At 48.1% G+C, this 24,454-nt stretch overlaps 1 protein-coding gene across 1 annotated transcript in view; it reads right to left on the minus strand.

Annotated features, from left to right (window-relative positions):
* The window catches only part of si:ch211-159i8.4 (matrix-remodeling-associated protein 5), a 34,599-nt gene extending 25,664 nt beyond the window's left edge, over positions 1–8,935 (minus strand). The window contains exon 1 of the mRNA XM_056277921.1: positions 8,834–8,935. The gene's annotated coding sequence lies outside the window, so the exon portion shown is untranslated. The remainder of the gene's footprint in view (positions 1–8,833) is intronic.
* Positions 8,936–24,454: the final 15,519 nt, after the last annotated feature.

Consider the following 24,454-nt stretch of genomic DNA (forward strand, 5'->3'; position numbering starts at 1 on the left):
ATTAATTGCCGTACAAGAGAACAAACGCCAGCCAGGATGACTGTCAGAACTACAGGTCTGCATGGGCTAGCAGTTAGCTTAGCCTGCCCCGCTTCCTCCGCGTCCTGCCCGACCGCCCTCGGTGCTTCCTCCTCGGGTGCAGCTTCGGGCAGCAGCCGTGGTTCTTGGGCCCACCGGACACAGCAGACCAGGCTCTCCCAGCCGATCCAACGCCACCTCTCCCAGCCAGATACCCTCGGCACACCTCCCCCCACTCCCCTCGACGACACCAAAAACACCACAGTCAACGCCAGGCGAGACCTCCGCCAGACACCCCTCTGTGTTATTGGAACTGCCGGTGTGCATGGGCTAGCAGTTAGCTTAGCCTGCCCCGCTTCCGCGTCCTGTCAGGCCGCCCTCGGTGTTACCTCCTCAAGCACCCATCCAGGTGGGTCCCTGGGCCCACAAAATGCAGCAGACCAAGCTCTCCCAGCCGATCCTGCTCCAGCTCTCCCAGCCACAAAACGAAGACAAAACCTAGACGCAGACGTGGACAGAGACGCTGCATGGACGGTACTGGGTGAGGCCGCCGCAAATGTGAATTCGCGCCGCCATCTTCCCAGACCGGAAGCGGGATATAATATAGCCCCATTCCAAAAAAGATGCGCATCCTCGAATAATATCAGTTGGTAGCCCCACTGATAAATGTGTGCCTTAAAGGGAAATGTTATCTGTCATGATGTGCTCATACAGAAGCACTGATCGTCTATATATCACTATAGGAAGTTGAACCCCTTTGGTGTAACTCATACTGACTGAGAGAACTATCTTTTCTGTTCAGACAGCCAGTCCAGCAGGTACTGCATGTACCAACCAGCATGCATTGCAAGAGGACTCAAGTGTTTGTCAAAGCTGCTAGAGATGTAATGCTTCTTATACGTCCCCTCTTCTCCCCCTCTTCTCTCTCTCTCTCTCTCTCTCTCTCTCTCTCTCTCTCTCTCTCTCTCTCTCTCTCTCTCTCTCTCTCTCTCTCTCTCTCTCTCTCTCTCTCTCTCTCTCTCTCGCTCTCTCTCTCCTATAGTCTCTTAGTTTTTTTATGTTGAAAATATGTGACGTCATTTAACACGCTATCCTTCGGCTGTGCTAACAGAGAACGATTTAGTCTATGTACATGGAGTAAGTTGGGTCAAGCAGATCACCATCAGCTAGGTGATCGTATGGCGCTGTAGTTACTGAGCCTCGTGTTTGAGTATGGTCTTCCTTTAAGGGGGATCACAGTATCACAAAATTCAAGCTACTTCTACTTATATACTTGTACGTGCATGCGCGCGCAAACACACCCACACTCATAGTAATGCACCTCTTCAGGTCAAGAGTCGTGGATGACACACCTTGTCCAAGTTACATGCCACAGTCCTAATCCCAAATCCTTACTAGTCTTGTAGTCGCTGCACCTCTGCGTCCTAAATGACGACCTGCTGGCTATCTGACACACGTCACGGCGGCGTAATGGAAGCGGGGGAACAAAACCAAGCTCTCCGATTTTTCACCTCCTAATGCACAAGCGCTTTGGCTCAACACGATGAAAGAGAAAATCATCAGCATGCCTCGCAGAGTGGATCCATTAAAATCCACATCACAAGTCCAAGCTGGCGGAGGAACAAGAGAGGAATTGGAATGTGCAGGGAGAATAAGAGGGGACAGAAACCAAAGAAAGAGAGAATTAGTGCGAGCAAGTGTCTGTGGGTGAGAGAAAGAGGTGTCAGAGAAATCTCCAGGACCAGGAGGCAGATAGTTGACAAGTACAGCAGCAATCCTAACACCGAAGTATTTGCCCGGGAGGATGATACAACACACGAGAAATCCTGGTTTGAAGACCGGCATTAGAGGCCCCCTGTCTAAACTGCAGAGTCCCTTGGGGGAAATCAACAGAGAGCAAATCCTCTTTCATCCAGGCTAATCACGCTCGAAAGCATCACGTGTGTATTCGTGGAGGCACCATTCAGCTCCGTCTTCAACCTGCAGTGGGGTTTCAGGAATTAGGAATGGGATTAACAAATCAGAACTGCATTCTGGTTGCCAACTGCAAACCATCACGACTCCCGCTGTGCTTGATCAAAGTGCTTTGTGGATGTCATGGAGGGAAATCACAAACACAAACACTGTATTTGTCGTTTCATTTCATGCACTTGCACACATGAAATTACACAAAACGTCATTTCCCCCAGCCCACAACAATGCAACACAAAGACAAAAACACATATCCAAAAACCACACATATCTAAACTAAACAAACAACCAGACAAACACAAATCACTGTCCAAGAGAACGAATTCCCACCAGGGTGACTGTGGGAACTGCCGGTCTGCATGGGCTAGCAGTTAGCTTAGCCTGCCCCGCTTCTACATCCTGTCAGACCGCCCTCGGTGTTTCCTCTTCGGGCGCATCTTTGGTCAGGGCCGTGGTCCTTGGGCCCACAGGACGCAGCAGACCAAGCTCCCTCAGCCGATCCAGCACCAGCTCTCCCAGCCAGACACCCTCGACGCACCTCCCCGCACTCCACACGACGACACTAAAAACACAGCCGAGGCTAGGCGAGGGTGCCGCCAGATCGCCCTTGCTGTTATCGGAAATGCCGGTCTGCATGGGCTATGAGTTAGCTTAGCCTGCCCCACTTCTGCATACCTCCTCGGGCGCAGCTCCAGGGAGGGCCATGGTCCCTGGGCCCACAGGACGCAGCAGGCCGAGCTCTCCCAGCCGATCCAGCGCCAGCTCTCCGGGCCATCAAACGAAGACACAAACTTAGACGCAGACGTGGACAAAGACCCTGCATGACGGTGCTGGGTGAGGCCGCCGCAACACGTGAATTTGCGCCGCCATCTTCCCACACCGGAAATCTTTCTGCACACCTCATTTGAATACAACCGCTGCCGATCAAAATTCTGCAAAGTTTAAAAAGGACGAGAAACAAAAAACTAACTGCTAATACTGATACAAACATTACAATACTTCTACTGCTACTATCAATATTTATACTACTATTAATACTATAATACTATAATACTCATTCATCTCAATCCTTTGTAATGAACCTGTCCTGGTTGTTATCACAAACGCAGTATTTGTACAACGTGTTGAGAAGTACTTCAGGTTTCCGGGCGGCTCAGCCAAATCCGTGTGTTCCACGGAGGTTCAGGCCTGATCACCGTGTCTCGGGTTCGAATCACACACGGGCGCTTTTGCTGCACGTCTTCCCCTCTCCTTCACAACCCCCCCCCCCGTCTACCTCCAGTGGCCCGGCAAGTAAAGGTCACCGTTGTGTTAAAAGTAGACATGGTTCAGTGGTTAGGGCCTGTGTCTCTACAAGCACCTGTCCTCCCTACTCCCCACAGCACTGACATAAACCCCCATGGTGGCCTCACCTCTCGTCCTCCCCTTCTGCAGATCTCCCATATCGACACGGGGGGGGGGGGGGGGCTGCTGTACTGTGCCAGGTGCTTGGGAGCAGATTTTGTGGCCTAAATGTGAAACCCGAAGCTGTCAAAGGTTTGTAGTGCACCTTTCAGACCTCCGGGTGGAGTACATCCACATGTACAGGAAAACACACTTTACACTTAACTCACACACACACACGCACACGCACACACACACACACACACACACACACACTCAGACACACACAAACACACACACACATAGTACATACACACACACGCACACACATGCACACACGCACGCACGCACACACACGCGCACACACACACACTCACACGCACACACTCACACACGCGCGCGCACACGCTCGCACACGCGCGCACACACACACATTTAGAAAACACAGAAAGGGCGTGAGGAAGTAAGAGACGGAGCAAGATAGCTAGAAAGAGAGAGAGAGAGAGAGAGACAGAGAGAGACACAGAGAGAGAGAGAGAGAGAGAGAGAGAGAGAGAGAGAGAGAGAGAGAGAGAGAGAGAGAGAGAGAGAGAGAGAGAGAGAGAGAGAGAGAGAGAGAGAGAGAGAGAGAGAGAGAGAGAGAGCGAGCAGGGGATGAGAGATAGGTAGATGTGGTTTTAGTGAAAAACATGCTGCACATCATACCTATCTGGAGTCATTAGAGGCCAGTTTGAGGGTCTGGTTTCCATTTCTGTCTTTGTGTTTCCGCCATACACGCTGATTTACCTACCAGCTGTGTGTGCATGTGTGCGCGTTCGTACGTGCGTGTGCGCGCGCGTGCCAGGAACATAGTAAACTGGGTGAACAATTTGACCATGTGTCATTATCATACCAATGACAGACAGAGAAATCACACGCACACGCACACACACACAGTGGGGAATAGGTTAATGTGACAAACACATGAGTGTACAGAGGTCCTCATGATGCCGACACTGAAAACCATTAGACCGGACGGACTGCTGCTGTGAAGATGTTCCCCTCACACAGGGGAAATACACAACTAAATACATAAACAGATAGCTAGCTAGCTAGCTAGGGAGGCGGTGTGGTCCGCAGTACCAGATGATGTGGGCAGGTGTCGTGACTCTCAGTGACTGTGGTGCAGTGGTGTACGTCCACTGGCCGAGACAGTGAGGCCACTGTCCAACCCGCACTGCTGGCACCAACTGGTTCTGTGTCAGTACTGTCAAACTGCACCCTTTATCCTTCCTCCGTCCTCTCTTTCTACACCTTCTTTCTCCAATCCAACCTTTCCCATCATTACACACCTCTCTTCTGTTCTGTTCAGAAGGAGAGCGAGAGCGAAGGGCAGGGTAAATTGTAAAGACGTGCGTGCCAGCAGTCAGAGCCATGCTGTCGTAAAAACGGGGAAGAACTGATGTAAGGGGAAAAATGAATGAGGGAAGAGAAAGACAAAAAGAGGGGAGGCACAAAGCATTTTAAAGAGCCTCATAATGAGGGCAATATATCTTTAAGTCAAACGCATTAAACTCACTGGCAGCCCAGTCACAGCTGCCCTGTTGAAGACGCCACATGTCGGGCGGAACTACGACGTACGATTCCCACATGTTCTCCATGCACCGCTGTGCGGGTCTGCTACCACGCCTTATCCTTATACCGCCATTCAGACACCCCACATTCCTACACGTGCTATCTAGCGCTCCTATCAGATGAAAGCTCAGCATCCTCAGGGAGTCATCGATAAACATGTCATCCAACCCCTGAGGGTGCATTTCCGAAATTATTAGTGTGTTTTGTGGGCACAAGCAACACAATAGTCACTTAACATACAGTACAGTCCAAGCTTCTGATACAGACGTGAATCAAAAACAATGGCAGGACCGTCCAAGTTACACGATTTCCTGTTTAATCGGCGTAATACTAAGCTGTCCTTCACTCCAACCACCTGGTCCAGGGGGGTTGTGTTTGACCTCATCATACCATTCAACTGTGTGACATGAGAATCCCCTCTCACGAGGCCAAAACTACCGAGGGGCTTCCCTCTGTGAACTGCATCTTGCACAGGTTATAAAACTTACTTTTTATAAATTCCATATCTCATCTCATCTCATCATCAGCCGCTTCTCCGGGGTGGGGTCCCGGTGGCAGCAAGCAAAGTAGGGCACTCCAGACGCCCCTCTCCCCAGCAACGCCCTCCAGCTCCTCCTGGGGGATCCCAAGGCGTTCCCAGGCCAGATTGGACATGTAGTCCCTCCAGCGAGTTCTTGGTGTACCCCGGAGTCTCCTCCCAGTGGGATGTGCCCGGGAAATCCCCAAAGGAAGGCGCCCAGGAGGCATCCTGATCAGACGCCCGAACCACCTCAACCGGCTCGTTTCGACGCAAAGGAGCTCCGAGCTCCCTCCGGATATCCGAGCTCCTCACCCTATCTCTAAGGCTGAGCCCAGACACCCTACGGAGGAAACTCATTTCAGCCGCTTGTATCCACGATCTCTCCCTTTCGGTCACTACCCAAAGCTCGTGACCATAGGTGAGGGCTGGAAGGAAGACTGACTGGTACATTGAGAGCTTTGCCTTCCGGCTCAGCTCCCTCTTCACCACAACGGTCTGGTACAATGTCCACATTACTGCTGATCTTGCACCAACCCGCTTGTCAATCTCCCGATCCATCCTACCCTCACTCGTGAACAAGACCCCGAGATAATTCAACTCCTTCACTTGAGGCAACAACTCATCCCCAACCCGGAGGGAGCAATCCACCATTTTCCGGTAGAGAACCATGGCCTCAAACTTGGAGGTGCTGACTCTCATCCCGGCCATTTCACACTCAGCTGCAAACCACCCCAGTGCGTGCTGGAGGTCACGTTCTGATGAAGCCAACAAAACCACATCATCTGCGAAGAGCAGAGATGCAGTTCTGAGATTCCCAAAACGGACACACTCCTCACCTTGGCTGCACCTTAAGATCCTGTCCGTGAATAGCACAAACACAGTCGGAGACAAGGGACAACCTTGGCGGAGTCCAACACCCACCGAAAACGTGTTTGACTGAATGAATATGGCTTTGACATTTAGAATACAGACACAGCTCTCATTTGGGTTATACAAGGACCGGGAATGGCTTGTAGCAACTGCCCCGGTACCCCATGAGGTCAAGACTCGGTCTGTTTGTGTACTTGTCTTATCGGCATGAAAAAAGGAAAAGCATCTTCAGAACAGAGGTGGCTATTGGCCAGGGCTGCTAATGGAGGTGGTGTGTTGTGAGGCCAGCTGTGTGTTGCACTGTGCTCCAGAAGGAAGAAACACAACACGAAACACAGTGATTACAACGTGCCATTAAAAACCCCTATAATGGCCTATTAACAGCTCTTCTCTTATTCTCTCTTTCTGCAAGTCACTGTGCTGTGGGCCGGCTCTCATGCGGGACTTGTAGATTCTCACTCCGGCTTGTCTCATAAAGTATCATATAGTGTTTGTGCAGCATTTTCAGACAAACAACACTCAGGCGTGGATTGGGATTGTTTACTTTGACTGATCCAATTCTTTACACGTACAAAAATAGAAAAGAAAGGCAGAGATGCCGAAGTAACTAGATAGGGGATGCAAACTTTCCAGCGTCCGCTCACTCTCTCCCATTTGCATAGTGGGCGGGAGAAGTTCCTCCTTTTACCTTTTCATCATAATCCCGTAAGAAACGATGTTTTGTATGATGCAAATTAACCCGTAAAGAGTGTTTTCCACAGCAGAGGCCGCTCCCGTGGTTACGGGTCACAGAATCTCCAGACCGATGCTCCTCAGTTCGCTCGCGCGGTGCGTCACTCAGCTGATAAATCACGGTGACACCGACGCCTACCTGTCACTGCGGACAGAGCATGAAATTGGATTTCAGAGCGAGACCGCGTCCTTCTGAAGTGCCAGAGACAAATATCGCCCTGCATTCTCGCTGCAGCCGCTCTTTGACACGGACAACACAATCTAGAAGCTCCTGAACTGGAAGACCATTACAGTTCGTCGGGATGTAAGATAACTCTAAGATCTCCCAGGTGATTGTTTCTCTGGGAGTGCTTGTGGGTGTCTTTTAGGAAGTTCCGACCCAGTTATAGCCAAAATGTCTCGCCGTGAGAAAATCGGTGTTTGCATTGTCCACCACGTTCTTTAAGAGGAGGTGGGATTAGACTTAATGGTTTCTCGGCTGAAATACATGTCAGCAACGCTGCGAACTCTTCAAAGCTGTTCCCAAACTGAAGAGTTTAACGAGCAAAACAGTTTGACGATCAGCCAAAAACCTCAACCTTCTGCAGCCGCACTAAGTGGCTGTTAGATCTGGTAGACCTGCAACCGTTGTCCCAGCAGTGTCAGATACTCACCTGGAAGTTCCTCCGCAGGAAAAAAAAAGAATCATAAAAAACAACAAGAAGAAAACACCTACCTACAAGGTAGACCCCAAAACAAGTCCTGTAGTCTCCACTGCAGGCTGCGAAGTGAATTTTACAAGAACAAAAAGGCGTAAAAAGTATCCAGTTGTTGTTCAAATTCCGTCAGGGTTTTGCTGACTTGTAAACCCTGCAGGGTCCTGGTCTGTTGCGTTGTGTGCGTGCGTGCGTGCGTGCGTGCGTGCGTGTGTGTGTGTGAGTTTGACCCTCTGTTGGTCCTCAAAGCATCTGGATTTCAGATCGAGCTCTCTCTCGTTCTGCCTTCTGTTTCCCCTCAATATGCTCTCCCCTATATGCTCGCTCGCTCTCTCTCTCTCTCTCTCTCTCTCTCTCTCTCTCTCTCTCTCTCTCTCTCTCTCTCTCTCTCTCTCTCTCTCTCTCTCTCTCTCTCTCTCTCTCTCTCTCTCACCCCACCTCTGCTTCTAACTTTCCTCTGTGTGCATGTGCACGTGCGTGTGTGCACGTGTGTGTACGCGCGTTTTTGTGCGCGTAACTGCAGTCAGGAATGCTGCTGAGCATTTCTCCATCTCCTCCACCTACTCTTTCTCCCTCCTTCGCCCCCTCCATTCCGCACGACCGTTTCCCGCCTGTCTCCTCTCCGGTTCTCCTTCCTCCACACCTCCTCCTCCTCGTCCTCGTCCTGTCGCCCCTCTACCTTTGCTCTCCAAACCCTCTCTCTGACACCGAGAACAGGAGCGGAATACATTTTTCGTCCTCCCTCTTCTTTTCTGCGCCCTCTCCCTTTCCCCCCTTTCTGGTGATTTACTGTACCTCTTCTTTTGTCGTTCGCTCGCACAAACTTTTCCCCCCTCTGTTCCTCTCCCGGGCTCTCACACCTTCCCTGCCCTCCACCGGCCTCCTCCTCCTCCTCCTCTGGCCCCCCTACCTTTGCTCTCCAAACACTCTCTCTGACACCGACAACAGGAGCGGAATAACGTTTTCGTCCTCCCTCTTCTTTTCTGCCCCCCCCCTCTCCCTTTCCCCCCTGTCTGGTGATTTACTATACCTCTTCTTCTGACGTTCGCTCGCATAACCCTTTCCCCCTCTGTTCCTCTTCCGGGCTGTCACACCTTTCCTGCCCTCCGCCGGCCTCCTCCTCCTCTACCTCTCACCCGACTGTTCCTCTCACGGCTCTGACACTGATCAGCTGAGACGACCGTGTGAAGAGTCAGGCCAACGCGCTCAGATCCACACGAACTCTGGCAGTCATCCAGAACGATCCATGCTGAACTTTACTAGGAACAAAACACAGCCGGGAAGACGTGTAGTCTCCAGGCTCTTGTTCTGCAGCACCACACGTGTCTTTGTTTAAATAGTGGATGGACAATCTTTTTTCGTCTTGCTCAGAACTATATTGTAAAGCTGGGGCGAAATGAATGCTGAGAAAAACGTGCACGTGAAAGTCGAGGAATGTAGACCCTATATGTAAAGGGTCGTCATCGCATACTTTCTAATAACACGTTTGGACCGTTTTCAACCTGGGAAACCTGTAAAACACCGTCAAACTAGCTTTACCACGGCATTCAGCATTTCATATCAATGAATAGTAGGAATAAACGTATCCTTTTCCCACCGTTCCCACGGATTTATAAAACTATTGTTACATATTTGGATACTGACTCTACAGTCCGTCAGGTCCATCGCCGTTTCCGGTGTGGGAAGATGGCGGCGCGAACTTACGTTTGCGGCGGCCTCACCCAGTTCCGGTGTGGGAAGATGGCGGCGCGAATTCACGGTTGCGGCGGCCTCACCCACTTCCGGTGTAGGAAGATGGCGGCGCGAATTCACGGTTGCGGCGGCCTCACCCAGTTCCGGTGTGGGAAGATGGCGGCGCGAATTCACGGTTGCGGCGGCCTCACTCAGTTCCGGTGTGGGAAGATGGCGTCGCGAACTTACGTTTGCGGCGGCCTCACCCAGTACCGTCCATGCGGTGTCTCTGTCCACGTCTGCGTCTAAGTTTGTGTCTTCGTCTGATGGCTGGGAGAGCTGGCGCTGGATCGGCTGGGGGAGCCTGGTCTGCCGCGTCCTGCGGGCCCAGAGACCACGGCCCCTGCCTGGAGCTGAATGTGTTCTTGGTGTTATCGTGGGGAGTGAGGGGAGCTGGCGTTTGATTGGCTGGGAGAGCTCGGTCTGATGCGTCCGGTAGGCCCAGGGACCACGGCCCTGCCTGGAGCTGTGCCCGCCGAGGAAACGCCGAGGGCGGTCTGACAGCACGTGGAAGCGGGGCAGGCTAAGCTAACTGCTAGCCCATGCAGACCGACAGTTCCGACAGTCCTCCTGGCTGGCGTTCGTTCTCCTGGACAGTGAAACTATTTATTTATTTATTTATTTCGGTTATGTTGGCTATATGTGTTGTGTAGTTTCGGTAGTTTGGATGCGTGTTTTTGTCTTTGTGTTGCGCTGCGCTGCTGTGGGCTGGGGGGAAACGACATTTCGTGTCATTTCGTGCGCGCAGGTGCATGAAGCGAAACGACACAGGGACACACCCACCTATTACCGTCTAATTATGTGTTTCACTATCAATGCGCCTTACTTTCACAAGGAATTTCTTCTTCTTCTTCTTCTTTTTTTTGGCTCACAGAGTCTCATCTTCTTGTCAGATTTGTGTCAGTCAACACTTGACCATTCTTTCCTTCTCTCTCCTGTCAGCACCTTTACTCCACCTTTACTCCAGCTCTGTCATAGCCGCGTCTCACTGGTGCCTGGTGCCAGCAGCAAGAGCCAAGACGCACCGGCGCGCTGGCACCGCCCGCTCACATTCCTCTGCTGTTCACACACGCACACACACACACACACACACACACACACACACACACACACACACACACACACACACACACACACACACACACACACACACACACACACACACACACACACACACACACACACACATCTGCTAATTAACGCACATTAGCAATGGCACATCTGGCACATCGTGCGTAATAACAGCTCTCCATCATCTGTTGACAGGGTTTCTCCTTCTCAACTCTAACTGTTTCATATGACGCAAAGGAAGAAATGGGAGAGAATGGTTTTACGCGCATTGGTGTGTATGTGTGTGTGTGTGTGTGTGTGTGTGTGTGTGTGTGTGTGTGTGTGTGTGTGTGTGTGTGTGTGTGTGTGTGTGTGTGTGTGTGTGTGTGTGCGTGCGTACGTGTGTCTGCATTTTATCTCCAGATCTGCACATCCATCCGTGTAAACATGTCTCTGCCGCATCCGTCTGAGAAATCAATCTCTTCGCTTCCCTTTCTCTCCCTTCCTGTCCATGCAGTTTGTTTGTTTGTTTGCCTCGGGCTGGAGTAATGTGTCAGGCTGGCCCAGCCACTTTGCAGCCTGGTAAAGTGAGCAGACAGCGTGCCACTGTGTGTCAAAAGCATGGTAATCCCAGACCCGTGGGTTGAACCCCACCAGAACATGGACATCAAACTGTGCCCCCCCCCCTCCCCTGTGTTGACCTCATCTGGCTTGTCCCCCATATGGGACTGGCTTGTCCCACAGGTGGCCAGCACGTGAGGGATGTACCCTAACAGCATCACAGCAGCCTCTGTGAGTTTTTTCATTAACTTGATTTAGCAGTATGTATGTAGTGAATGTTTCTGCTGTTATGAAATACAAATCATGACGTCAGAATGCAAATTCCACACTAGATGTCCAAAACCGCACATGCAAAAGAACAAAAGACATTTGAATACGCAATCAAATGTCTCCGACTCTGTTTGTGATGTACATGGACCGGATCTCACGGCGCAGCCAAGGTGAGGAGTGTGTCCGTTTTGGGAACCTCAGAACTGCATCTCTGCTCTTCGCAGATGATGTGGTTTTGTTGAGTTCATCAGAACACGACCTCCAGCACGTACTGGGGAGGTTTGCAGCTGAGTGTAACATGTCCGGGATGAGAGTCAGCATCTCCAAGTCTGAGGCCATGGTTCTCTACCGGAACATGGTGGATTGCTCCCTCCGGGTTGGAGATGAGTTGTTGTCTCAAGTGAAGGAGTTCATGTATCTCGGGGTCTTGTTCACGAGTGAGGGTAGGATGGAGCGGGAGATTAACAGGCAGATTGGTGCAGCATCAGCAGTAAAGTGGATGTTGTACTGGACCGTTGTGGTGAAGAGGGAGCTGAGCTGGAAGGAAAAGCTCTCAATTTACTAGTCCGTCTTCGTTCCAACCCTCAGAGTTTCCTCCGTAGGGTGTCTGGGCTCAGCCTTAGAGATAGGGTGAGGAGCTCGGACATCCGGAGGGAGCTCGGAGTAGGGTCGCTGCTCCTTCGCGTCGATAGGAGCCAGTTAAGGTGGTTCGGGCATGTGATCAGAATGCCTCTTGGGCGCCTTCCTTTGGGGATTTTCCGGTCCGACTGGGAGGAGACCCCGGGGTAGACCCAAAACTCGCTGGAGGGACTACATGTCCAATCTGGCCTGGGAACGCCTAGAGATCCCCTAGGGGGAGCTGCTGGGCTTTGCTGGGGAGAGGGACGTCTGGAGGGCCCTACTTAGCTTGCTGCCACCGCGACCCTACCCCAGAGAAGCGGCTGATGATGAGAGGAGATGAGAGGAGATGAGATGAGATGAGATGACATGAGATGAGATGAGATGACATGAGATGACATGACATGAGATGAGAGGAGATGAGAGGAGATGACATGAGAGGAGATGAGATGAGATGAGACGTACCATTAGAGTTTTACTCATCTAGAAATGACATATGATAATGGTTTAATAATAATAATAATAATAATGGTTTAACAATTATAATACTGTGGTTTTCTACATGAACAATCTTGTGAATTAAAGAAAATTTACACATTACTGTCTAACTTATTTCGACGGTGAAGCGTCACAAAAATATACAAATCAGTTGTGTTTCCATCTGCTGATCGGAAACACATGTAGAGGCTCTCTTAACAGAGCTAGCTCCACAAACTGTACAAGCTAATGAAATAATGTACAAAGTCACATAAAAGAAAATAGAAAATAGGAAACAGAATAAGAGAGAGGAAGCAAATAAACTAATAAAATACCAATAAATCAATCAAACAAAGTAAAGCAGATAATAGAGTCCAGCCCTTCCACAAAAGCCAGGCTGAAAAGGTAATCCTGAGATTTCTTTCATTGACATTGGATTTATTGGTAGTGGAACTGATGCCGGTACCGGTGCTTAACGATACCACTTAGTGGTACCAATTTTGTCATGTTATATAAAATATGTATTATTATTGGTATCATATATCATATGCGTCATACGTCAGTATCTACAGCGCCATCATATTCGATCAATAGAAAGTAGTTGGTACCAAGCAGACAGCAACAGAACCAGCAGAACAGCAGAGTACTGAGTAATGACCCGCAGCGTGGAAGGGCGGTGAACATGAGACAGGCTCTTCACCACTTTCTTTGGAGAACAGTGGGCATATCAGCGCTTCCTGCTACAATACAACACATCTGATGCTGATCGTATCGCCTGCTGCGGAACATGACTTACGTATGTTTTCTTATGTATGTTTTCTTATGTATGCTTTCGTATGTATGTTTTCTTATGTATGCGTTCTTATGTATGTTTTCTTAAGTATGTTTTCTTATGTATGTTTTCGTAAGTATGTTTTCTTATGTATGCTTTCGTATGTACGTTTTCTTATGTATGTGTTCTTATGTATGTTTTCTTATGTATGTGTTCTTAAGTATGTTTTCTTATGTATGCTTTCGTATGTATGTTTTCTTATGTATGCGTTCTTATGTATGTTTTCTTAAGTATGTGTAGCCGGGTGGTAAATCTGTTAAATATGTTAAAAGATTTTCCACTTAAATTTAGTATAGTTTAACTGTTAATATATGTAATTGTTACACTGTCAAGCCATGTAAAATGTCATTTGATGTATTTAAATTGTGAGGCAGATTGTGAGTGTATTTTTATAGTTTTGGTTGTCATTGCATGTTTTGACCAGTAAGTGGCAGTGGCGGACTTTTATTGTAACTCCGTGCAAGTTATCCAAGTGCATCTTGGGTATTCTTTTTTTTTCTTGTGTGGAGCGCCTGAAGATTGCGGTGTGACAGTGCTCTGACTCCGTAGTAAGTAAGGGTAAATATCTTGTGAAATATACCTGTAACATTATTCCAAACAATATTGTATGTCGGTAATTTGACAAGATGGTTTGATTTAGACGCTACTGGAGTTGATGTTCGGTGATTTTGGGCGCGAGCCGTCGACCACTGTTCGCCATTGCAGGCATGACAAGGTAATGTTGGCGTGAATAAAGCCACACCATGCCATTGTATTTGGGATGTAAAGGTTTTATATGCATTTTAATTCTGTTTAAAGGTAACTGACAGAGTGAGAAGTTGCGCGATCTTCAGGAAGTTCCACATGTCTTTGTTAAACCCTGTTTAACGTACATAGTCCACTGCCGTATTTTGCACCGTATTTTGTATTTATTATTTCCCTTTTTAAAATCTTTTCTGTTAAACTTGCCACATCTGTGAACATTTATGAGCTGTTTGCTCGAAAGACACAGGAATGTATGCACTCAGTTAAACGATCTGCATTCGAAGGTTCAAACAATAAAATTAAAGCTACAAGAACCCCGGAAGTAATTGTGTCCTGTGTGGTATCTAATTCCACGGGCTACATAATTTTGGTACCAGGAGTGGGGTGGAGCGACCGTAAGGCCATCGGAAGCATAGGCGCCCTGAGGCGTGAAGGAGCTGATATGCTTAAGCGCGGGGACGCGCTTCCCGAAGGAGGGGGGGTAGTGTAACGTGCATGGATAAGTAGACACGTTGGTCCTTGACTAACGGGTCGGACCCTTTAGTCGACTGATTAACGTTGTCGCTTGCGGTGCAGGAGATACGGGTTCGCGTCCCGGCCGTGGCGACGGTCTGCCGGACTGCCCCCCGAATTCGCTACATTGGTGTCAGAAGTGGGATGGAGGGACCGTAAGGCCATCGGAAGCATAGGCGCCCTGAGGCGTGAAGGAGCTGATATGCTTAAGCGCGGGGACGCGCTTCCCGAAGGAGGGGGGGTAGTGTAACGTGCATGGATAAGTAGACACGTTGGTCCTTGACTAACGGGTCGGACCCTTTAGTCGACTGGTTAACGTTGTCGCTTGCGGTGCAGGAGATACGGGTTCGCGTCCCGGCTGTGGCGACGGTATCTCGGACTGCCCCCCGAATTCGCTACATATGTTTTCTTATGTATGCTTTCGTATGTACGTTTTCTTATGTATGCGTTCTTATGTATGTTTTCTTATGTATGTGTTCTTAAGCATGTTTTCTTATGTATACTTTCTTATGTATGCTTTCTTGTGTATGTTTTCTTGTGTATGTGTTCTTAAGTATGTTTTCTTATGTATGCTTTCTTATGTATGTTTTCCCGAACCTCTTGCACTGTCAGTACAGTCCTTATCCGTCTGCTCAGTACCGCTCATTTTGGTACCAGAAGTACTCGGTACCTATCCATACACGAGCCCCTCTGTGAGTACTGCATGCCTCTGTGAGTACTGCATGACGCCCTGGCATCCAAACCTCTTACAAGTCTGGTAACTCTCACTGTGGCCTTATTGATTCAACACATGCTCTTCCATTGAACAGTCTCTTTATAGACCAGTCAAGTGCACTTGCTGCCTGCAGCTAGCATGGACATTTTGGCACCTCTAAGTAACTTTTAATGATTACTATTTACCATCATTTGCTTAAAAATACCCTCTTATTTTACCTTATATTCTACAAACCTTAGCCACCACTGCCTCGGCATACTATATGGTACATAAGGAGCGAGATTGACGGACTTTATATGCTCCTGGCATTGTATAACGGCTTTGCCCCTTGTCTTTGGTGTTTATTGTGATTTCCAGCAGTAGGTTCAGAGTACAGTCGTATTATTCTGTTTGAGCCTGGATCTAACATTTTGATAATCTACTCCATTCCGCCATAATCTTTTCCTACATCTCTTCCCGTCTTTCACTCCACCTCTTAATCTGCCCCTCTCCCTCTCACCTTCTGAAGTTCCCGGAGGCAATCTTCAGTAAGCTGCCCATTCTCTCTCTGGTTCTTTACCTCGTGCACCTAAGTCCTTCATACAGAGGCACGGGGCTCAGAGAATATCCCCAGTGAAAGGGAGTCTTGGCTGGAGTCTATTTATAAGGCCTTTCTGTGCAGGAGAGACTCCGTTCCAGCGTTGGCAAGTGGATTATTGTGGATTTGATTGTGTAGTTTAGCTGGTTCTGTTTAAATAATGCTGAAGTTGCAACGCTTGCGAGTTCAACTCTGGCTCCGAACCTTTCCTGTCAACTCGTCTCCTGCTCTGGCGTTCACTATAGATTAACCTAGCAATGGCAAGCATGAATAACCTTTTATTTCATGTTGAACAACGACATGTTTTAATAGATGGTCAATCTGGATTCTCTAGTTAAGCTAGAGTTCTAGCTAAGCTATTCATTTTGGCCAGCAGTACCTCAGAGGCTACTGCTGGCCAAAATGAATAATAATGGTAACAATATCAATAACAGTAATAATAACAATAGCAATAACAACATCAATAACAATAACAATAGCAATAGCAATAACAGCAACAACAATAAAAATAAAGATATTCATTATCATCATAATTATCATCATCAGCAGCAGCAGCATCAGCAGCATTTATGCCACCATGTAGATTAAACACGTTGGATGATAGTTAGTAAATTGTGTCTAAGATTTGTGTTTAAGATTTGTTCTAAAGTAGGTGGTCACTAATGCACAAGTGCTAACACACAGAAAACACCCACTTGTTCAGAGACACCCACAGACACAGACTTAAACTGAACGAGGATAAGAATTCATGCAAGGGGTTCTGAGCGGAGATCGAGAACATCACCTACCGCTCCTGATCTCTGTCACGTTACAGCAGTAGCGAACCGTGGTCCTGGACCCAGGGCCTTCAGCAGGACCACATGTGGCAAAAAAAAAAAATCAAACATAGCAATAGAAATAATAGCCAGAGCACTGTCACGTGGAAGTTCAGCATATTAAAGGTTTCTTTGTCCTAACTGGCTTCACAACACACAAAGGTCATTCCGGAAAACCTTGTAATCCAGCTTCTAGTGCCCCTCTGGTCAGTCGTTTACAAACACACTAAGACTAATTTACAGACGCCTCTTTACAACAGCAGACGTCAGCAAAAGTTGCACAATTTCGAGATAGAATGAAAATAGAGAAAACCAGCCCATTATTTTAAAAGAGCTGCGCACTCACCAAATGAAGATCACTTGAAAACAAAGTCCATCCTGCGATCCCTTCAACAAAGTGTGTCATTTCTGGGTCGTACAGTTTGTCCTCTGACTTCAAGTCCATAAGAAGTTCTTTCTCAAGTGATATTAAAAACCCAGGCTGGCAGACGAGCCCGTCCAGTGCTGTTTCTTGTGTACGTTTTCATCCTTTTCAATGCTGAGAATGTTCTCTCCACCGAAGCTGTTGACACGGGCAAGCGAGAAGGTGGAGTTGGGGCATACTTTCGGCCAGTCCCTTTTGCTGGAGAAAGTGGAGGAGATCAGACATAGCGTACGTTACACATAGCTCAGTCTTCAGACGGGATATGTCGAAGTGGCACCCGTAACTTTCCTCCAGACTGCCAAGAGTCTTGTTGGGGAAGTTCTGCCCATACGCAGTAAACTGCTGTGGGTCTAGTAGTGCAAGAAACAAGAGTCTCTCGTGGTCTTTGAACCTGCCCCTCACTTGTGTGAGCAGCTTGACCATTAGCCAACTGTGTAGTTGTTGGCAATGAGTGCACACATCATACTGCGCTCCAGCCTGCCGCCTTCTGGGTACCGCAGTCTCACCAACTGTTTCCTCATAGAAGACATTGGAAGCTCCCCTTCTCCCTCTCAATGGTGTCACAAAAGTCACTAATTGGGCGGTGTCCCCCCCCCCCCGCCTGCCGCCCAATGACTGCTGGCATAGGCTCCAGCATCCCCTCGACCCTGAGAGCAAGATAAGCGGTTAAGATAATGGATGGATGGATGGATGGAATTTAGCTGTAGCTTCTAATCCACCACGTATCTTACTGATCGGCATTTGGCTTCTATGATGAATACGTCAACCCAGGAAAGGTCCTACCCCAAGGCAGGCGCGGATCTACGGGGTGGCAAGGGGTGGCAGCTGCCACCTCTGGGACACAGTCTTGCCACCCCTGTTGCCACCCCATTTATAAATCAGATAATATGTTTTTAAAGTATATTTTATGTACATGCATGGCGAAGGTCAATGAGAACCGCACCAAACTCATCTCAAACAGAAGTCGTCGATTTAGAATCCCCCTCCCCCTCACAGGCGCGGATCTACAGGGTGGCAAGGGGTGGCAGCTGCCACCTCTGGGACACAGTCTTGCCACCCCTTTGCCACCCCAGGAAAAAATCTCTAGATCCGCAACTGCCCCAGGGTAATCTGTGCAATTAGCGACTAAAATAGTGTTCACAAATTGTATAATTGTTTATTATCTATTGCCTTATATTGCCACAGATGGAATATATCAACAAAGGGCATTTGCTTACATGTAATCATTCAGGGTTGTAGCTTTAAGCTTCTTTGTAACCGTTTCATGATATTCACGAGAGTCGTATACTGAGGTGCTATTCTGTTAAAACCCAGCAATCCTAAAACCCAACAATCCTAAAACCCAGCAATCCTAAAACCCAGCAATCTATGGTGGCGCAAATTCACGTTTGCAGCGGCCTCGCCCGGTATCGGTGTGGGCAGATGGCGGGGGCGGCCTCACCCAGTACCGTCCATGCAGTGTCTTCGTCCACGTGTGCGTTTAAGTTTGTCTTCGTTTGATGGCTGGGAGAGCTGGCGCTGGATCGTCTGCTGCGTCCTTTGGGCCCAGGGACCGCGGCCCTGCCTGGAGCTGTGCACGAATTGGTAACACAGAGGGCGGTCTGACAGGACGCGGAAGCGGGGCAGGCTAAGCTAACTGCTAGCCCATGCAGACCGGCAGTTCCGATAACACCGAGGGCGGTCTGACAGGACGCGGAAGCGGGGCAGGCTAAGCTAACTGCTAGCCCATGCAGACCGACAGTTCTGACAGTCATCCTGGCTGGCGTTCGATCCGCTGGACCGTCATATTGTTTAGATCTATGTGTTAGTTTGGATATGTGTGTTCTTGTAGTTTCTGGTGTGTTTTTGTCGCTGCGTTGCGCCGCTGTGGGCTGGCTGGGGGGAAACGGTGCTTCGTTTCATTTCATGTGGGCAAGTGCATGAAAGGAAACGACAAATAAAGTGTTTCTGGTTCCTGAAAAGAATCCAGTAAAGTCACCGGTTCTCTGAATGTTGCATGCACGTGTAGCCGGGTGGTAAATCTGTTAAATATGTTAAATGATTTTCCACTTAAATTTAGTATAGTTTAACTGTTAATATATGTAATTGTTACACTGTCAAGCCATGTAAAATGTCATTTGATGTATTTAAATTGTGAGGCAGATTGTGAGTGTATTTTTATAGTTTTGGTTGTCATTGCATGTTTTGACCAGTAAGTGGCAGTGGCGGACTTTTATTGTAACTCCGTGCAAATTATCCAAGTGCATCTTGGGTATTCTTTCTTTTTTTTCTTGTGTGGAGCGCCTGAAGATTGCGGTGTGACAGTGCTCTGACTCCGTAGTAAGTAAGGGTAAATATCTTGTGAAATATACCTGTAACATTATTCCAAACAATATTGTATGTCGGTAATTTGACAAGATGGTTTGATTTAGACGCTACTGGAGTTGATGTTCGGTGATTTTGGGCGCGAGCCGTCGACCGCTGTTCGCCATTGCAGGCATGACAAGGTAATGTTGGCGTGAATAAAGCCACACCATGCCATTGTATTTGGGATGTAAAGGTTTTATATGCATTTTAATTCTGTTTAAAGGTAACTGACAGAGTGAGAAGTTGCGCGATCTTCAGGAAGTTCCACATGTCTTTTTAAACCCTGTTTAACGTACATAGTCCACTGCCGTATTTTGCACCGTATTTTGTATTTATTATTTCCCTTTTTAAAATCTTTTCTGTTAAACTTGCCACATCTGTGAACATTTATGAGCTGTTTGCTCGAAAGACACAGGAATGTATGCACTCAGTAAAACGATCTGCATTCGAAGGTTCAAACAATAAAATTAAAGCTACAAGAACCCCGGAAGTAATTGTGTCCTGTGTGGTATCTAATTCCACGGGCTACATAATTTTGGTACCAGGAGTGGGGTGTAGCTAAAACATTTTTTTTAAATTGGCAACAGAGTGGCTTATTTTTACTTAAAAAAAATACGGCAGTGGTGAAGATTGCTGGTGACGTCCGTTGGTGTTGAGTCTGAAGCCATCCTGCTGTGGAGGTGGTGACCAGCGAGAGACGACGTGAGGGCATCTAAGAGGTTCTGGTGCTTCCTGTTTCACACGACTCAGCCGTACCAGCGTAGAGGACTCCAGCGCTAACTTCAGCTACAAAGACCAAGATCCAGCAAGGCTCCAAGTTAAAGACTGTCCTTGTAGTATCCTTGAACCAGGTTTTGAACTAAATATCCTCGTTTATACTGGACTGAGTAAAGATTAATATATCATTATGTCTAGTGATTCTGGTGATGAAGGGAGTTCACGTAATGATAATGGCCACACCTCAGGTGGCATAATGGGTATAGGTGAGGGTGCTACAAAAGAAATGCAGACCACCATGCAAGAGCTTGCCAGACTGCGAGATGAGCTCACCAGGTTAAATGGTGAAGCAAGGGCTCAGAGAGCAAGTGATAACAGTGCACCCACACGTTCATACATCTACGTTCCAAGAGAACGCCAGATCCAAGCATTTAGTGGGGAGTGTGGTACAGACAGGAGATCTGTCGAAGAGTTTATTGAAGAGGTTGAAAGGGTTTTAAGATACAGAGAGCAAACAACAGAAGAACAATGTGACTATATACTATCTCTATTGCATGGCCCTGCATTGGAAGAGGTGCGACTATGCATGAGGGGTCAGTCAGTGGGGCCCAGTGATTTATACTCTTACCTGAGCAATGCATTTGGGGAAAAGCGCAGTTCCACACAGCTTTTGCAGACATTTTACAACCGTAACCAAACTGATGGAGAAGACCTCCGTGACTACTCCCATGCACTATCCCAGATTTTGAGCTCTGTAGTGAAACAGTCCACAGATGTAATACCTAATGAGAAAACTGTGCTCAGAGACCGGTTTATTGAGGGTTTAAGAGAAGCAGCACTCAGGCGTGAACTCAGGAAAATGGTTAGGGACAAACCAGAGAGCAGTCTTCTAGATGTGAGGAACGAGGCCCTCCTGTGGGAGATGGAGGACAGCAGGTCTCATCGTCCCAGGGTCATAAAGAGCAACCAAGTTACATCAGAGGTTCCGGAAATCCAGTGCTCTATTATTAAAACAAACAATGACCAAGGTATTGCATTAAATGATGTTCGGAGAGCAGTAGCCCATCAAGAAAAACAGCTAGCAGAGTTAGGCAAAACGCTCGCTGATCTAGCCTTTGCTGTAGGTGAACTGAGTAAGCGCAGCACTCAACAGACATTCCTAGAGCCCAAGCCACGACCTAGATCCCAGCCAAAGTTCACACCAGATGGTCAGCCTATCTGTTTCAAGTGTAGAGGCATAGGTCACATTGCAAGAAAATGCTCACAGGCCAGAGGGGGTCAAGGGGACGCAAAACCTAGTTCTTATGTAGTGCAGGAAAACTCGCACCCTCAGTTGTCATGAGCCACACAACTCGAGGGGAGGAAGCTGGCTCACCAAAAGAGACTCCAGACAGAAGCAGGATCTTAGAGCGTGCAGTCGGAGAATGTAAAACTGTTGAGGTGAAACTACGAGGTGTTACAGTGTCCTGCTTACTTGACACTGGTAGCCAGGTCAGTACAATTTCTGAGAGTTTTTTCAGGGAACACCTGTCAGTGAAAGGCGAAGACATTCACCCGGCATTTGAGTGGTTAAAGATCACTGCAGCTAATGGATTAGACATACCCTATATGGGCTATGTGGAGCTTGATGTAGAAGCCATGGGTCTGACTATCCCAGAGCGAGGTTTTCTGATAGTTAAAGATTCTGAACACTCTTCCTCTGTTCCAGGTCTAATAGGGATGAACATTGTCAAAAAATGCAGAGAGCTAGTACACACTGAGTTTGACACCACACTGCAGGAGAGGTTTGACTCAAACTGGAGAGAGGCTTTTAATCATCTTCATGCAGTACATGCAACAGACAGACTCTCTTTCGCTAGGGTAGCTGGTAAGGATGTAGTCCATATACCTGCTTCATCTGCTGCTACAGTTATGGCTAGGGGACTCAGGACCGTGAGTGAGGATGGTTCTTTTTTGTTGCTGGAGTCTGTGGGTGTCCCCGTTCCTGGAGGTTTGGTTGTTGTGCCTACTTTGGTTTCATCGGGAAATCACATTTTTCCAGTCCGAGTCATGAACATGTCTGATGAAGATATCTGGCTAGGGCCACGGACTAGGCTAGGGGTTTTGACTCCTGTAGACTGTGTGAAAAGTGATGAGCTTTGTGAGGTACAGTTCCAGAGAATCTCAGCAGGCACTGAACAAGTGAGTATCAGTGAACACCCCGAAACACCGACAGATGTGCAGGAAATTCTCGGCAAGCTCAATTTTTGTGGTAGCCCAGAACAGCAAGCACAGCTGACTTTGTTACTGGAGAAGTACTCTTTTGTGTTTGCAACAGAAGATGAAGATCTAGGCCACACTGACAAAGTACAACATGAGATCCATCTGACAGATGACATACCTGTAACACAGCCATACAGACGAATCCCACCCACACAGTACAGTGAAGTCAGGGAACATATTGGCAAGCTGCTTAAAAAAGGGGTCATTCAAGAAAGCTCTAGTGCTTATGCTTCGCCCATAGTACTAGTGAGAAAGGCAGATGGTAGTCTGAGGCTATGTGTTGATTACAGGAAACTCAACTCAAAGACAAGACGTGATGCATTCCCGCTCCCGAGAATTGATGAGAGTTTTGATGCGCTGAGAGGGGCAAAGTTCTTTTCGACCATAGATCTGGCGAGCGGATACCACCAGGTAGCTATGCATGAGAGAGATCGGACTAAGACTGCATTTACTACACCGTTTGGTCTGTATGAGTACGTGAGAATGCCTTTTGGTGTTTGTAACGGTCCAGCTACATTTCAGAGACTTATGCAAGTTACTATGAATGATCTCATTTTTCAGATACTCCTGGTCTACCTAGATGACATCTTGGTTTTTTCAGAGACATTTGAGCAGCATTTGGAGAGACTTGAGACTGTGTTTAAGAGACTGGCAGAGACGGGCCTTAAGGTGAAGTTGCAGAAGTGTGCTTTTCTACAACAGTCAGTAAAGTTTTTGGGTCATCAGGTGTCAGCAGAAGGTATAGGAACTGACCCCTCCAAGGTCTCTGCTGTTAAGAACTGGAAGGTCCCAACCACTGCCAAAGAGCTGCAGTCGTTCTTGGGTTTCTGTAGTTACTACAGGAGATTCATTCGAGGCTTCTCACAGATTGCCGGGCCACTGCATGACCTAGTCAACAAATGTTCAGGTGTAAAAAAACAGGGAAAGTAGGTCACCAGTTTTGTAATATGTGGACACCAGAGTGTGACTCTTCCTTTGAGCAGTTAAAGGAAAAACTTACCTCTGCTCCCATTTTGGGTTTTGCCGATTTCACACAACCATTTGTAGTTGAGACAGATGCTAGTCAGCATGGATTAGGCGCTGTATTGTGTCAGCAGCAAGGTGACACCAGACGTGTCCTAGCATATGCTAGCCGCAGACTACGCCAGGCTGAGAAGAATGACCGAAATTATAGTAGCATGAAGTTGGAGTTGCTTGCCTTAAAATGGGCAGTTGCTGAAAAAATTCAGGGGTTACTTGCTTGGTTCAAAGTTTGTTGTCCTGACTGATAACAATCCCCTCTGCCACCTCAAGACAGCCAAGTTAGGTGCTATAGAGCAGAGGTGGGTAGCGCAACTGTCTGTTTTTGATTTCGAGGTTAAGTACCGTCCTGGTTGCAGTAATGCCGCCGCAGATGCTCTCTCTAGGCAGGAGTTTGCAGGGGAGCCTGAAACAGACCCTGACTCGGATTTTGACGACTGTATCACTGTGTGTAACCTGATTGAGCGAGGAACAGTTCTGGATCCTGGTCTTGTCTCTAGAGGTCTGGAGTGTTACAAAGTGAGACAGATCCGTGCTGGGGAGTCGAGGTCTGGTGAGACAGGTACTAAACAGGGCAACACCCCCACACTGCCAGGTTATACCAGAGAGGAGCTGGTAGGTTTTCAGGCCGGTGACCCCACCCTAAAAGAGTTTAGGGCATTTTGGGATCGGGGGAGGAGGCCATGTCCCAGAGAGAGAGCAGCCCTGTCTAGTCAAGTGAAAAGATTGTTGAAACAATGGAGATGCATACAACAACGAGAAGGGTTGTTGTACAGGGTTATCACAGACCCACGTCATGGAGAAGTGTGGCAGTTACTCGTGCCTAGTTGTTTGAGGGACCAAGTTCTAGAAAATGTACATAACAACATGGGACATCAGGGCATAGAGCGCACTGTAAACTTGCTAAGAGGGAGGTGTTTTTGGGTAGGGCTATGCGAGGATGTGGAAAGCTGGGTTAAAAACTGCGAGCGGTGCATTT

The sequence above is a fragment of the Lampris incognitus genome, chromosome 1, assembly GCF_029633865.1.
Source record: "Lampris incognitus isolate fLamInc1 chromosome 1, fLamInc1.hap2, whole genome shotgun sequence".
NCBI classification, from domain to species: Eukaryota; Metazoa; Chordata; class Actinopteri; order Lampriformes; family Lampridae; genus Lampris; species Lampris incognitus.